The 15280-nt window shown below is 40.3% G+C and overlaps 1 pseudogene; it reads left to right on the top strand.

Moving 5' to 3' along the window:
- Positions 1-9297: 9297 nt before the first annotated feature.
- Positions 9298-15063, top strand: LOC147442793 (uncharacterized; annotated as a pseudogene).
- Positions 15064-15280: the final 217 nt, after the last annotated feature.

Raw genomic sequence — 15280 nt, 5'->3', positions numbered from 1 at the left:
TTTTTACAGTCCAAGAGATGATATGATTAAAGGCGATGCAATGGATGACACTATGAAGGAGAACAGCTTTGCAATGGTGCCCTTGTTTGATCCTTCACAACTAACCCTGTCCATGACACGTATGACTAGAAATGTGATCACTCAGCCAAAGAATGGAACTCCTGCCACAACATTAGCTTTGCAAGAAAGCTCTTCAACCACCACTAACTCCAAGCAACAAAGCCCAGATCCTGCACTTAGTGGGAAACTATCCCAAGATACCTCAAAGAGAGACAGAGAGAGAGAGAGACAGCTTACTTGGGAATCGCATGGAATATAAGTATACATTTAGGTATCTATTTATTTGTATATATATATATATATAAAGGTATAAATATACATATATCTATATGTATATTAATAAATAAATGAATAAATAAATCTCTCTCTTTATATATATATGTATGTATATGTGTGTGTGAGAGAGAGAGAGAGAGAGAGAGATTTACAAAAAAGAAAAGTGTGTGTGAGGGGCACAGAGAGAGAGAGAGAGAGAGAGAGAGAGAGAGAGAAGAAGAACAGAGTATTAACGTGGTAGGAAACTATAAAAAGAAACCTTAAAGATCTAGGGAGTATTGCTTTTAATATAAAAATTTGGGGAGGCAATAGCGACATTGCTATTGACTCCCTTTTGTTTTTTTTTTGGAACAATTTGAACCTCTACCCTCCCTACTCTCAACATTTCACTTGTATCAAGGAGTTATATAAAGAGATGGCTCAATACGCTAGCCATTTTTTTTCATCTTTTAGTGATCTCTCCTCCTCTAACTCTCTACTTACCGTCACTCACCATCTCTACTCCTCTACCTCTCTACTTAGCATCACTCACCATCCCTGAGTTCTACTCCAACCTCTCCCTCCCTTAACTATCTATACAAACCTCTATCCACTCTACCTCAGTTCTCTCCTCCAACCTCTCTATCTCTCTTGACTATCTATAAAATCCTCTATCTACTCTACCCCATTTCTCCATCATCTATCTCTCCAGCTATCCCTACCTTCACTACATCCACATCCGTTTTTCCACTTTACCTACATCCTGTGCTCAGGGCACCTTCACTACTATTGCTCACTCTCTCCTCTATCTTCCCTTCTCATCCTCTCCTCCTGTCCCTCACTTTGCCAACACATTCCTCCCACCTCCATCTCTCTCTCTCTCTCTCTCTCTCTCTCTCTCTCTCTCTCTCTCTCTCTCTCTCTCTCTCTCTCTCTCTCTCTCTCTCTCTCTCTCTCTCTCTGTGTGTGTGTGTGTGTGTGTGTGTGTGTGTGTGTGTGTGTGTGTGTGTGTGTGTGTGTGTGTGTGTGTGTGTGTGTGTGTGTGTGTGTGTGTGTGTGGAAAGCTCTCATTTCATCGTTCACGTAGGTGGTGTGGGGGTTGGCAAACCACACCACCTATCATCGGAAGGATATTTGCTGGTTCTATCTGGAGTTGACATAAATGCACCAGCTGGTTATAATGTGTTTGCCCTAGCAAAATCTGTTGAAGGTGAATTGTTAACATTTCCTTTGCAGAATGCAGGTAAAGGTAATAGCTCTCCTCTTTATGTTTTGGATGCTAAACTTTTCATAGAGTATGTTGCATTCTTGGATTCCCCTGCGAAACCTACTACAGCATTACAGTCTGCCGACGTACTGCTGCTTTCTTGTGATGAAGAGAAAGAAGACTTTCACTTTGACCCCACCAACAAAACACCCAAAAATGGGGTGACCGACCTAGACTCCACACTACAAGAGGGATGTAAGAAGGACCGGGCTCCGATCGATGATTCCTTTAGCATAGTGGAGCTAGTGTTACATCCCACTATGAGATCTCCAAAGCTAAAGACCTTGATCGCATCATCGGGATGGGAGTGGGTGGAAGAAATTCCATCAAGCTACAATGGGAATATGGTGTTTGAATTTCCACCTCAGCCTAATATCGAGAGGTCAGCTATGGATGGAATGGAGCAATCAGTGGATGGTCATGTGTGGACAAAACCAACAACCACAAACATCAAATTTCCAGCAACTATAAGAAAAAGCTATTGCGGAGGTGATTTCAAATGTGTGTTTGCAGAGTGCTCGGATGTGTTATCTACAGGAATACCCAACCGGTCGTCTTGGCTAGGTATTCCTTATTCTTTTGTTTTATGTACAAAGGAAGAGTGACAAAATCACAATTGTAGGCATGGAATAATAGGTAAACTAATTGAGAGACCAATGCTAAATGGTGACTTGCAAAGTATGGAACCTTGAAGTGCTTTTATTGTCAACATGTGCCTCCTATTCAAAAAACCTGCGACTGCCAAGTTTACTACATAATGCCAACCGACAAATGCTATTCTCAAGCCATGGTGCACCAAGGCTTCCATGACCATGATGCCAAACTAGGGTCATCCAAAAGTACCATTGCAAGGGTGAAGTCTTTGGTGGTTGAGGCCGTTGATTCACTTACATCCAAGCTGGGCCGAGAAAAATACAAATGGAGGTGGTTAAGCTTATTTCCCAATTTGTCCTTCAACCTTCTTCAGGTGAATGCACGTTACTTGGACAAGTAGAGTTGCTAGTTCTACTTTAAGAAATATTTCCTCTTGTTAAAAGCCAAAGGTATAAGAAATGCATTTTAATATACATTTTAAACTTAAAGTCTTATATATTTCTAAACTTTCATCATGTTCTCCGCAGAATTAAGAATTGGGTGCATAAATTTAATGGGGAGTCAAGTGCTCGTGGAGAGGAGTCATTGATAATTGACTTCAAGAGACACTTGATATTTTTGTTTATCCACGACATGCTTTTTCCAGGTCAATCTAATAGAGAGGAGGATAGATGTTTTGTATTCAAGATGTCGACAACCGGTCCTGGCTCAGGCATAGATCTTGTCAATAGAATGCGAAGAAATGGAAATGGAGATCTAAAAAGAGCGTGGGTTTTCTTTGATCACGTTCGACATGTAGAAGGATGGACTATTGAGCTTATATGTGAAGCTACTCAATATATGGCTTCTCTATATATGGCACCCAGGTCCCCTCTATATATACATCATCTCATGTGTGTATTCTACACACTTTGGGGTTCTATTTTTGTGCTCTCTCCTTCTCTCTCAACATGGTATTAGAGCAGTACGTTTTTGTTTTCGATTTTTCTCTTGATCGAAAACGATTCTTCAGAAACTACTAATTCTTTAGTAGGTTTCGTTTTATGTTTTTGATTTTTTTGCTAATTGAATACGATTTTGCAGAAACTACCCGCCAATTGGATCTGAATCGATGTGGTCTACAACTTTGCAGAAGGAAGTTTTTTCAAATTTTGCACAAATTTTGAGTTATCGTTCACGGACTGCGTACATGTTCCAAAAGCAGGTTTCGTTTTATGCTTTTTGATTTTTCTGCTAATTGAAAACGATTTGACAGAAACTACCCGTGTGAGGGATTGGAATCGACGTGGTCTACAACTTTGCAGAAGAAACTAGCCGCTGCAGGCATCGGAATCGATGAGAAACTATTCGCTTGAGCCATCGGAATCGATGTGGTCTATAACTTTGCAGAAGGATTTTTTTTCAAATTCTGCACCGATTTTGAGTTATCATTCACGGACTACGTACATGTCCGAAAAGCAAGTTTCGTTTTATGTTTTTGATTTTTCTGCTAATTGAAAACGATTTTGCAGAAACTACCCGTCAAAAGAACTGGAATCGATGTGGTCTACAACTTTGCAGAACGAAGTTTTTTTAAATTCTGCACCGATTTTGAGTTATCGTTCGCGAATGTGTACATACGTGAAAAGCAAGTTTCGTTTTATGTTTTTGATTTTTCTGCTAATTGAAAATGATTTTTCAGAAACTACCCATGTGAGGGATTGGAATCGATGTGGTCTACAACTTTGCAGAAGAAACTAGCCGTTGCAGGCATCGCAATCGATGAGAAACTATTCGCTTGAGCCATCTGAATCGATGTGGTCTATAACTTTGCAAAAGAAAGTTTCTCTAAATTCTGCATCGATTTTGGGTTATCGTCCCGGACTGCGAATATGTTTTTAAATCAAAATTTTACTTTATGCTTTTGATTTTTCTCATAATTGAAAACTTCTCAATTTTTATTTTTTTTAATCAATCATATATTTGTTAGTGACGTAACTTTGCTGCAGAAGCCAGTTACATATCGTTCCGATTCAGTCGAGCAGTTGATGATCGTCCAAATTCTATCGAGCTACTGTTGGTACATGATCTTTTGTTATATGATATAATCGTTCATTGATTCTCGTATAATTATTCTTTTAGAGATATAGTTTACATCGTTTTATTGATAATTTCTCGTTGATACCATAGTGGTTTTGGTGGTACCATGATGATGTTTTGTTAGTACTTTGGTCATGGTGATTTTTGTTGATACCATGATGATATTTCATTGATACCATGGTTATTCTCGGTGATACCATGATAATGTTTCGTTGATACCATGGTTATTCTCGGTGATTCCATGATGATATTTCGTTAATTCCATGGTGATTTTTGTTGATACCATGATGATGTTTCATTGATACCATGGTTATTCTCGGTGATACCATGATGTTGTTTCGTTGATACTGATAGCCGTTTTTCGGCTCTCCATAATTGCCATAGTAAGCTACCTCACCCTACCAAATTCACCCAAACACTATGGCTATCCCTACCATTTCACTGTACATAGGCGTGTGTGAGTTACGGGACTTTTTCCATATCTCCTTAAAAACCCTCAGCTAGCTAGTCACTAGGCTAGTTGAGCCAAAAAAAAAAAGAAAAAAAAAAGAGTATATTATGGCCTATTTGTGTGTAAATATTGCATTATATATATGGCCTAAATATAGGGATTTTTATAATTATTTTGGTATTTTATTTAAATATTTCTACTTAGGTGTGTGTTTTATTAAACCTTTATACACCTTCTTTCATTCTCTTACACCATAAGTATATTTTTTGCCAATATGTACATACTCTAACCTTATATTTTTCCTTTATACAAATCACTCCCACATTTTCACCCTCACCCTCGTGAAAACAAAAAATTGATTTCTACTCATTGGTCACGTTTATTATATTATTTACTTGCATACCTTTTCCTCTTTCACCCAAAATAATTCAAAGAGGGACCATATCATATGATTCCAATATCTTTCCATATCCATAACTCCTCCATATTTTTATTATTATTTTTACTCATTATTCTAACACCATGTGCTCATTGAGCTAAAGTCCATGAATAGTCCATACACTAGTCCCACCATGTATATATTTCTTTATTCACCAATAATCCTCCTCCATGCATGGTTCAAGGGCAACTTGGATACTTTGTATTATGATATGACAAAGGAGGGGCTCACTCTTGGATGCATTGTACAAATTCAACAAAGGAGGGGGCCACTGAAGACATTTTGTGAAGAAAAAACAGGTCTTTTGGTGGTATTTTTAATATCCATCTCCACTCCGAATTTGGAGCGGTGATTAAAAGAGAAAATGTATCCCACGCTGTGAATAATCACCTCAAACTTTTTCATGATTTTTGAAGCTACCAGCGATGAGATATGATTTTTTGAGTGGACCCCAATCTGCCCATTTTTCTCACAAGTAGCCCATAGTCTTCTCTCACCTCTTTCCACACTTCTACACACACACATTCCTCTCAATCCCTCACTCAAACCTGCACCTTCAATGGTTTCTCTCACCTTCTTCACCATTAACCTCCCCTCTTACTTCCATAGCTCTCATATGAGCTCTCCATGTATATACACCATCTCTATGCCTCTCTCTATTATCTCCAAAGTACAATTCCATCTTACTCCTTATATATATACATACATTAAGCATGTGTACCATGCTTAACCTCTGCAAATCAAGAGATCTCATCAACGGAATTACCATTTTCATCACGATAATCAACCTTGGTGGCGGTGGCGTAAAGAAGGGAAGACGAAGAAGAAGATCGATAGTCATTTTGAGAACCTATACAAGTAAGTCCAAAACTTCTTCAAGCTTCACCATCACAAGGATTTGCTCACTTTATTCAACCATCTCACTTCAACCATTCCCCCCATTCTTCCCATTGTAAATATATCATTAACTTTCTAGCGATTACTAACACTAACCACTAACATACTAACACAAAATAGTCATTGACCTAACCATAAAAGACACCTCACTTCAAGACATGTGTATAGTAACTCTCTCTCTCTCTCTCCTTACTTACTTTCACCTTATCTACCATCAATAATGCTCTCTTTTGAGCCCACACCCATGACTCAAGCAGACAAAGAAGGCCCACAATGTTTTGATATTCAAAAAATAATAATCCTGATTTGTTAGCTTGTAAATTAGGATTTCCAATAATCTTTATGAGGGGTCTCCAACCTATAAATAGGCCCCTCTCCTTCTTGTAAAACAACCTCCAACATCTCACATAGCACCCCAACACTCTATGCGTGAGGAGAGACTTAGGTGTAGCAACCACTTGTGAGCTTCACTCTTGGTGTGAGAGAAGCCTTCAAGCTACACATTGCATGTGAGAGAGCGTGTGTTCCACAAATCTCAAAACCACTATTGTATATGCTCCTTCATCATCAATAAATTGAGGTTTGGTGCATCAAAGGCGTGATTCGACGTTCAAATCTTCGTCCTTCCATTTATGCAATACGGTTTGGTGAATTCAAGGTGACTTGTGTATTTTGAGTTTTTATCGGTTGATCTTGATTTTAGAAAGTGTTTTAGTGTGTTTTTCATTGCCAGTTTTTTGTCCATTGTAAGAGGGTATTGTGGTGAGAGGTCTCCCACACCCTAAGACAGTGTGTGTGTGTTTTGGCAATGTTTAGCAATCACTAAGCATTGAGTGAGTTTTGTACAAGTTCTATGATAGCATCATAACGAACCATCTCCATTTGCAAGTCACAAATAAGGTATTACGCAAGATCCTTTCCTCTCTCTCTTCCCTTTGCTCTAGCTCTCTCTGGTCCATTTCATGTGTGTCTTGGTGTGAGGTTGCTTGTGTGTGTTGTGTGGTGCATCTTCTTGGTTGTGCCAAAATATCTCTTGCGTCCTAGTTCGCATACCATAACTAGGTGGTGCCCCTATCTTGTTTGGGTTTGGCTGTGGGTTTGTTGTTTTGTTGTGCTTGTGGTTGCCCCAGCCCCGATTGAGCAGCACGGGAGCCTTGAGGGGTGTTTAGAGATCGCCTTTCTTGTTGCCCGCCCCGGACGGCCTCAATACCATGGTTATTCTCGGTGATACCATGATGTTTTTTCGTTGATACCATGGTTATTCTCGGTGATGCCATGATGTTGTTTTGTTGATACAATGATTATTTTCGGTGATATCATGATGCTTTTCATTGATACCATGATGATTTATTCATTTTTATTGATATAATGGTGATGTTTTGTTAATATTTTGATTATATTCATTGATCACTACGTTGATAAATGTTGTTTTATGTAGTATATACACATGTCATTTGCATCACGTAATCACGCATCTTGTACTTTTACGTTCATACTCTATGTACTATATGTTTTCGTGCGTATATATATCGTCAAAATAGTGGCGTCGCGAATCATCTCTTATGACATTGTGAACGTAAATTATTTCACTAGCGATGCTAATAATTTTCATGACTAATTTTTTTTTTTTGAGTCTATGATCTATGTAGGATTCATCAAAGAATTGATTATGAAGACAAACTTGGTGACAATAAAAGATTTATGAAGATATGTTTGGTGATGTCATATTGATGACAACATGAAAATATGTTTGGTGATACGATAGTGATGACAAGCTACATAGCAGATTCATGGAGACTTACGAGCTAATCGATAGCCTTTACACCTCTTTATTGAACCTTTGTATTCATTATTGTATTTAATAGGATAGGAGTAATGTAACTCCTCATAAAACATTCATTGTAAAAGGAGTGATGTAGCTTCTCATAAAATATTCATTGTAAAAGGAGTGATGTAGCTTCTCATGAACACTTGTATATTCAATGATTTTTATAATATAACAGTGGGTGTATATAGAGCTGTGGTTTTTTGCCTTGATCCCCCAAGGGTTTTTTCATCCACAGTTAGGGACCCTTATTTGAGCGGGGGTGTTGAGCTTATATGTGAAGCTACTCAATATATGGCTTCTCTATATATGGCACCCAGGTCCCCTCTATATATATCATCTCATGTGTGTATTCTACACACTTTGGGGTTCTATTTCTGTGCTCTCTCCTTCTCTCTCAACATGGACAACCATGGCATACATGTTTACGATCCGAGGCATGTTTTAATTTTATGTTCAATACTCAACACATATGGACACATACTTCAATGTTAATGTGGCTTTGTGTTGATGTTCAGTGTCCAAGAATGAATGACAATTTCCATATGTGAGATGAAAGAAGAGGACACTACAGCACATATGATATTTTGGCAACAAATGATCAACGTGCTAGAGCGCAATGGGGTGAGATTTTGTTGGCTTTATGGCAGATGAAGCCGAAGAAAACTGGAATGCGGTCCACACAATTTTCAATGGAGGTCAAGAATATCGTGATGAAAGGTAGGGAGAGATCATGCCTTTTCCATTGGGAACAAAGTCTAGGGATCCACAACACAAAATATGTGCTCAATGCATTTCAAGACAAGCACAAGCGACTGTGTCAAATGTGGTGGTGCGCGCAAAGCAGTGAAGATGCAGAGGCCCAATATTGGTTCATTCGAGCTTGGTGGGCAACAGGAAAGGTGGGAGATGGGAATCTAGTCCCAATGGAGTGTTAGTTGAGTTGGTGGCATGTGAGGTACCCTCATTGGAGGAAGGAAATTTGTTGTTGTAAGTTTTCAAATTTATTCTAGAATAGGTTGTAGGATGTCCATTTAATTAGACCCTTCATGATATCAATGAAATATATTTATTTCTTTTTGTGTAGGCTCTAGATGACTATTGCATCGAGGTCATCCCTCAAACAAATCTCTCAGAGTCACGTCACGCTTCATGGCTAGCTAGCAAGTGAAGGTCACAAGCCTAAAAACAATTTGTACAATGCAACAGTTTCGGATATTGGGAACACTCTTCTTCAACAATCCAAAAGAATGGCTTATATAGAGGGTAAGTATATAGGAAGCGGACCAAGCATAAGCAAGATTAGAGACAGGGAAGCTTCACGACAATTTCACACACCTACTCCATCATAGACTAGCCACATTGTGAACGATGCAATTGGAGGAACTGATCTTCCAAAGGTGCTTGAGTTTTTTGGAGACCGGGTTACAATGACTAGGCGACACAAGACATTTGGCAATGTTATAGGCGAGGAGGCAAATAGTTCACACAGGCGAGAGTATGTCACTCAAAATGTTGCTCGACAAAGAAAGGCTCGAAAGTTGTCATTTGAAGATGAATCACGGGTAACCCAAGATCACTCTATGGATTAGGAGAATGAAGGGGTGACAATTAGGGCCATCGAGGTTGACATAAATGACACCATGTGGGCAATCCGGAGGTGCAAACCGGGGTCTAACTTCACTTGCCAAGGAAAAATCAAAGGAGGAAAGTGCAAGAAAAAGGTGAATTTATGCAAAGAGGGAACAGCGGCACCAAGTTTTTGGGGGAAACGCAACTGGGAGGGGCGTAACAATGAGACATGGGTATGGTTTTGTAGTGATGATGTCAAACATGTGTGGGATGTATGTCCAAATATTGTGATGCGGCCTCCAAGACCTCCACTTGAGTGGCGAGTGGCACAGGGCACGAACTTAACAGCGCTAGAAGTAAATTCTTTGCAGCTAGTAGGGTTTCATATCACGACAGAAACTATGCAAGTGCAAGGGCAAAGACGTGCCGGAAGGTATAGGACAAGTGTTTCTAAAGAGGCATCGAAAAGGATCGACAGTGCTTTAGGACTAGAAATGGCATCGAACAAGTGGATATGGTAAAGCTTGGTAAGCATGAAATCTTCATTGCAAAAACACCAAACTCGAAGTTACGTGGTGAGAAATATCGAGTCAAAATAGGTACGAATCCTAGTTGTACTTGCAGAGACTTCCAAAGACGGTCAGGGGAAGGAATGACCTATGTGGCTTGCAAACACTTGTATTATATCTACTTGAGAGTGTTTGGAATAGACATAAACAAGTTCATTCATCAGTCTAGTCTGGCTGATAACCAGATCAAAACTTTACTGAGTGCAAAAAGACTTGTAATAATCTAGCATTTGTTGGGCTATCACATGTACCTTGAGTTGTGCAAATGATTATATTTGTTTTTTTTCAAGAAAGTGAATTATATCATTGTTGTATTTTGATATGCAATTAGGGAATGTGTGATGAGAGAGATAGAGAGAAAGAGAGAGAGAGGGAGAGTGTGTGTGGGGGGAGAGAGAGACAAGAGAGATAGAGAGAGAGAGAGAGAAGGAGAGAAAGAGAGAGTGTGTGGGGGGAGGGGGGAGAGAGAGAGAGAGAGAGAGAGAGACAAGGGGAAGAGAGAGAGAGTGTGGAGGGAGGGGTAGAGAGAGACGAGAGAGAGAGAGAGAGAGAGAGAGAGAGAGAGAGAGAGAGAGAGAGAGAGAGAGAGAGAGAGAGAGAGGGGGGGGGGGGATAAAGAGAGTGTGGGTGTGGGGGGAGGGGTAGAGATAGACAAGTGAGAGAGAAGGAGAGACAAAATCAGCAAAATAAAGAGAGAGAGAGAGAGAGAGAGAGAGAGAGAAAGACAGAGAAAGAGAGTGTGGGTGTGGGGGGAGGGGTAAAGATAGACAAGTGAGAGAGAAAGAGACACAGAATCAACAAAATAAAGAGAGAGAGAGAGAGAGAGAGAGAGAGAGGGAGAGAGAGGAGGTCCTTGAGTAGAGAAAGAGAAAGAGAGAGGGAGGGAGAGAGAGAGAGAGAGAGAGAGAGAGAGAGAGAGAGAGAGAGAGAGGAGGTCCTTGAGTAGGCCACTAGAAAGAAGAGTGGTGGAGAACCACGGTGGCAATGGGCGGTGATGGTAGTAGGAGGAGTGGCAGATGGTGGTAGTGAGCCAACACCACCAACCACCAGTGGTGGGCTAGGGTGTTGGTTGTCATGGGTGGTAAGGGGTGGCAATGGGAGGTAGAGGTGGTGGGAAAAAAAAAAAGCTCGCTCCATTGAGCTTGCTCCATAACCACCCCCAGATACAACATGGTCTAGGAACTCAAGGAGTTCGGTTTAGCCAGTGTGGAGCAAGACCAATGAGGGTCCCTCTGACTCCTATCGTAGAGTGTTTGCAATTACCTCCACGCACAAGTGCATCTCATACTTGAAGGATGTTATTTTTTCAGACACTCTTACATGAGACATATTCCACATGTGGAGAATATGAGTCTCTGGGATTGACACTGGCGCCCACTATTTCAGTTTTGTGTCACGACAAAGTCACTAGGTACTGGTCAAATCTTTTTTCTAGACCATTTTTAGCACGACGTATCAGAAGCACTTTTGGTGGCCAAAAATTGTTGGAAACTTAGAATTACTTGTTAAGGTGCAAGTGCAGCTAAACAACATTACAAATGGTTGTTTATGCATATAGCAAGGCTATGAGTTGTTATGAAAAGGTTTAACTGTTTGTACCTAGAAATGATCACTGTTTCACCTTCTTTTATGGTTCAAACATTTCAGCAAGACTTGCAACTGATTGCAATAGCAAGTATTTAGTTTCTTTTTGCAACTATTTACACTCCTCTTCAATGTGTGCCAGGAACACCATATTCGCCATCAGTATTGGCAAGGATGATTATGGATATATAGGTTTGGATCTATTTTTTGCTAAATGCATGCACACTAGGTGTTATGAGCCCTAGTGTTTAGCAAAGGCTGATTTGGAACGGCATGCATATTCATCAATTTGTTGCTTATGAAGCATTTTGCACTCTATGTGCAGTATCTCTATGAGCTTACTTTGGGGTCTACCAATCACCAATAGAGGTCATGGCTCGGTTTGGGTGTTTGTGGAGTTTTCCAGTTAACCACGATGGTTATTCAGGACATTGCTGATTGCTCAGCAATGTTGTACGATATTGTGATCCCCGTTTAACAGTCCTCTGGGATGAGTGTCTGTAAACCGTGGAGAAAAACACATCTCAATACTGTCAGAATCCAAAGAGGATAGGAATATTACAACTTACAAGTGTACTCTTGTGCTAAAGGATATGCAAAGCATGTATGTTAGCACCAAGCAATCCAATTAGCAAGAATATATCGCTCTAGTTGGTGTTGTTTACAATAACACAAAGCATGTTTGTGACTCAGTTTAGTCCCTTCATGTTTAAGTTTGGTTCTCAACCTTGAACACTAGTTATGGTGGAGTTGTTTACTGATGAATTTTGAAAACAAATCAAGGACTTAGACTTGGTTGATAAGTTATGTCGGCAAGTTACTCTTCATGGAAAGTGGTACTCTCTCGGGTACATCTTTGTTGTGATAGCTCCCTCCACATACTCATGTGCGTTCTCAATGGAGTCTACACACTATGATTGGAAAGGAGCTGGTAACACAATATGGTTACAAAGGGACAACAATGTGGAAAATCAAGATGTTACTCTTGGTTTCATGGAACCTCCTACTGAACCATGTTCCACACAAGCAAACAACTGGATCCATGAAGGATGCCACTGTTGAAAACATTATTGTATCATCACTCTTGTTTTTGAGGACGAAAACGCTTCTCCAAGGGGGGAGTAATGTCGTGTCAAGGGCATACCCAAGGGAGGTCATGGACCTGGGCCAATAAGTGGCCGACTGCCAGTGTGGAACAAGGGATTCAGTAGCCAGGGGCTATATAAGGGAGGTTGGGCGTTGAATCCAAGCCAGGCAGCTCCCTGGGAATTTCATTAATAGGTTGTTCATACTTCTAACTAATCAGTACATTATCAAGTATTTCATGGTTTCCAAAAAGTAAGTCAAAACACTCACAAAAATGTGTCTTTGGGTGTATCCAATCTAGAAGCTCATTTTGAAAAAGACAATGTTCATAAATATACTCTTTGAAGAGGTATTTTTGTAAAGATGCTTCCTTCCACAAGGGCCAATAGCAACTTGCACATCATAACTGATCATAAGTTAAGAAGGTGTCAGATAGGGGTGTTTCTTCCTCTTCCCCTAGTAAAGCTGTGAGATTTTCCTCTACTAAAATTAGAGGACGAGCTAGGTGTCAAAAATGACATGAATGAATTGGGGGTGGCTACAGAGTTAGGTATTTTTAGTGAGAGGGAATCATCGTCTTAAAATACATGGCTTGAGTAAATTGGTGATAATCTTAACACCTTTGTAGTTTGCATACGTAGTCAAATACGTCCGAGGTTCATCAAATTTCAGTTCTTTAAAAGTATCCAGCATAAGCCCAAGAAAAATATTGAAAGCAATCTGGGCAATCACTAGTTGTTTAGCATGGCCACCTAGCCAGGAATAGATAAGGGATAGTTCAAAGTCCACTAGCTTCTTAGGGAAGACATGGTCCAGATGGTTGAGGATAAATCAGATAGCATGGTCAAACCACATAATGCTGAATTCGGATACTGTTTTAGGGTCAAGAAATTTGCAAGCACATTTAACATATGAACAAAAAACATTCCAAATAGATTCCGTGTAGAAGTCAGGATTACTTTTAGAAAACTCCATGTTTCCTTTTGTCTGAATGTATAGACCTCTATTCAAAGAGAATTTGGAATGGTCAATAAGGTTAAATTTGAAGGGGGAATTAATGAGTTCTCCTTTATCTAAGAACTGTCCTCCTTTCAAAATTCTAAGTCTACACTCCTAAACTGTGGAGGCGGGAAGATTAGCCAGATAGACCCATGTTTCACTAAGAATTGGTTCTAGAAAGGCTTTGTTAGGTAAACCCAAAGCTGATGGTCCACACCAAAAGATTCAATTTCAATTTGTCTAATTGGTAGAGCATAAACATTAAATTGAAAGTTTCAGCTTTCTCAAACAGCAACGTTATATAAATCTCAGAACTAATTATGTTATGGAGCTCTTCCTGTTGCTTAGTCTTGATTGGATGCATGTACATATGACTTTTGAATCATGGTTCCAAAAGGTTCTCCATTAGATGCATAACATTCATAATGTGCATCGGTGCACAACAACTATGAATTTCTGATAGCTATTTCTGGTATATTTTCGGGACCCCTGTATGTGGCAACCACTTGAAAAGTTCTTAGAGATCCTTCAACACCCAAAAAACATGCATTTGAGATGATGAGATAGAGAGAGAGAGAGAGAAAAAGAGATTACTCTTGCAGGATAATGAGAAGACCTTCAGAGATTCAGAAGATGAGTTTGCTGGTGGTACATACTTAATCATCTCTGAGATGTTAGAGTTAGATGAAGATGAAGACACAATTATACAAGAACTCTTGGAGGATAACTTGACCATGGTAGAGGAAAATGGTAGGTTATTCATACCTTCAGAGAACAATATTGTGATGATGGTAGTTGAAAATGGTGGTAAAGATTCACGAAGCTCTCATTCCGCCCAGCTTGCGAAGGGTGCAGAGCAGGGAGGCTCAAAGACGTCCTGTATGGAAGGGGGCTGGGCCTAGTAGGGCGTGAGAACAGTGGTTGGTGGCATGGCTATGGAGCAGACAGCTGTTGTCCGAGCAGGGGGGTTTTTGCCTCGGAGGGAGGCTCACGGCCGCTTCTCCCATAGCCATGCCATTCCCTCCCTTCCTCCCCTAAATTGTTTTTCTTTGGGAGAGGCCCTCCCTCTCACCTCTTCACCAAGAGGAGTAGGATGGTCAATTATTTGGAGGTTCTTCGAGATGCAAGAGGCTTGTGGTAGGTTCCTCTTTGTATCAAGGCAACTGAGGAAATCTTTGGAAGGGGCAAGGCTCTCCTTGTAGCCTGGTGTGCTGTTGGAATATTGGTTGCTGAGTTCTTATTCGTTTCCTGATCGGCCTCGGTTCGAGGGCAAGCGACCTCCTAGTGGCAGTGGAGGAAGTTTGGTGGCACCCTTGCCTCTTGGTGGACCTATGGTTCTAGATGGTGACTTGGTGTGTAGGTGCTTGGCAGTGTTGTCAGCTTTAATTGGCTGCTGATCTCGATTCAGATTCCTCTTTTTGGCTACCTTGTGGCGGCCTCACTTGTGGGGCTTTCGGATGTAGCAGGTGATTTTGTGATTAATAAAATGAAAAAATATCATGAAACTATCAAGAAGTGGTATAATTTGAAGCTTTTGACACCGCTAGAGAGCAGGAATAAGGAACACACCCAGCACACAAACTACTTGTCTCTCTATAGCCCA

The sequence above is a fragment of the Adiantum capillus-veneris genome, chromosome 14 (assembly GCF_014529385.1).
Source record: "Adiantum capillus-veneris isolate H3 chromosome 14, ASM1452938v2, whole genome shotgun sequence".
NCBI classification, from domain to species: Eukaryota; Viridiplantae; Streptophyta; class Polypodiopsida; order Polypodiales; family Pteridaceae; genus Adiantum; species Adiantum capillus-veneris.
The sequence above is the reverse complement of the archived record's forward strand: the minus strand, read 5'-3'. Positions and strand labels throughout refer to the sequence as shown.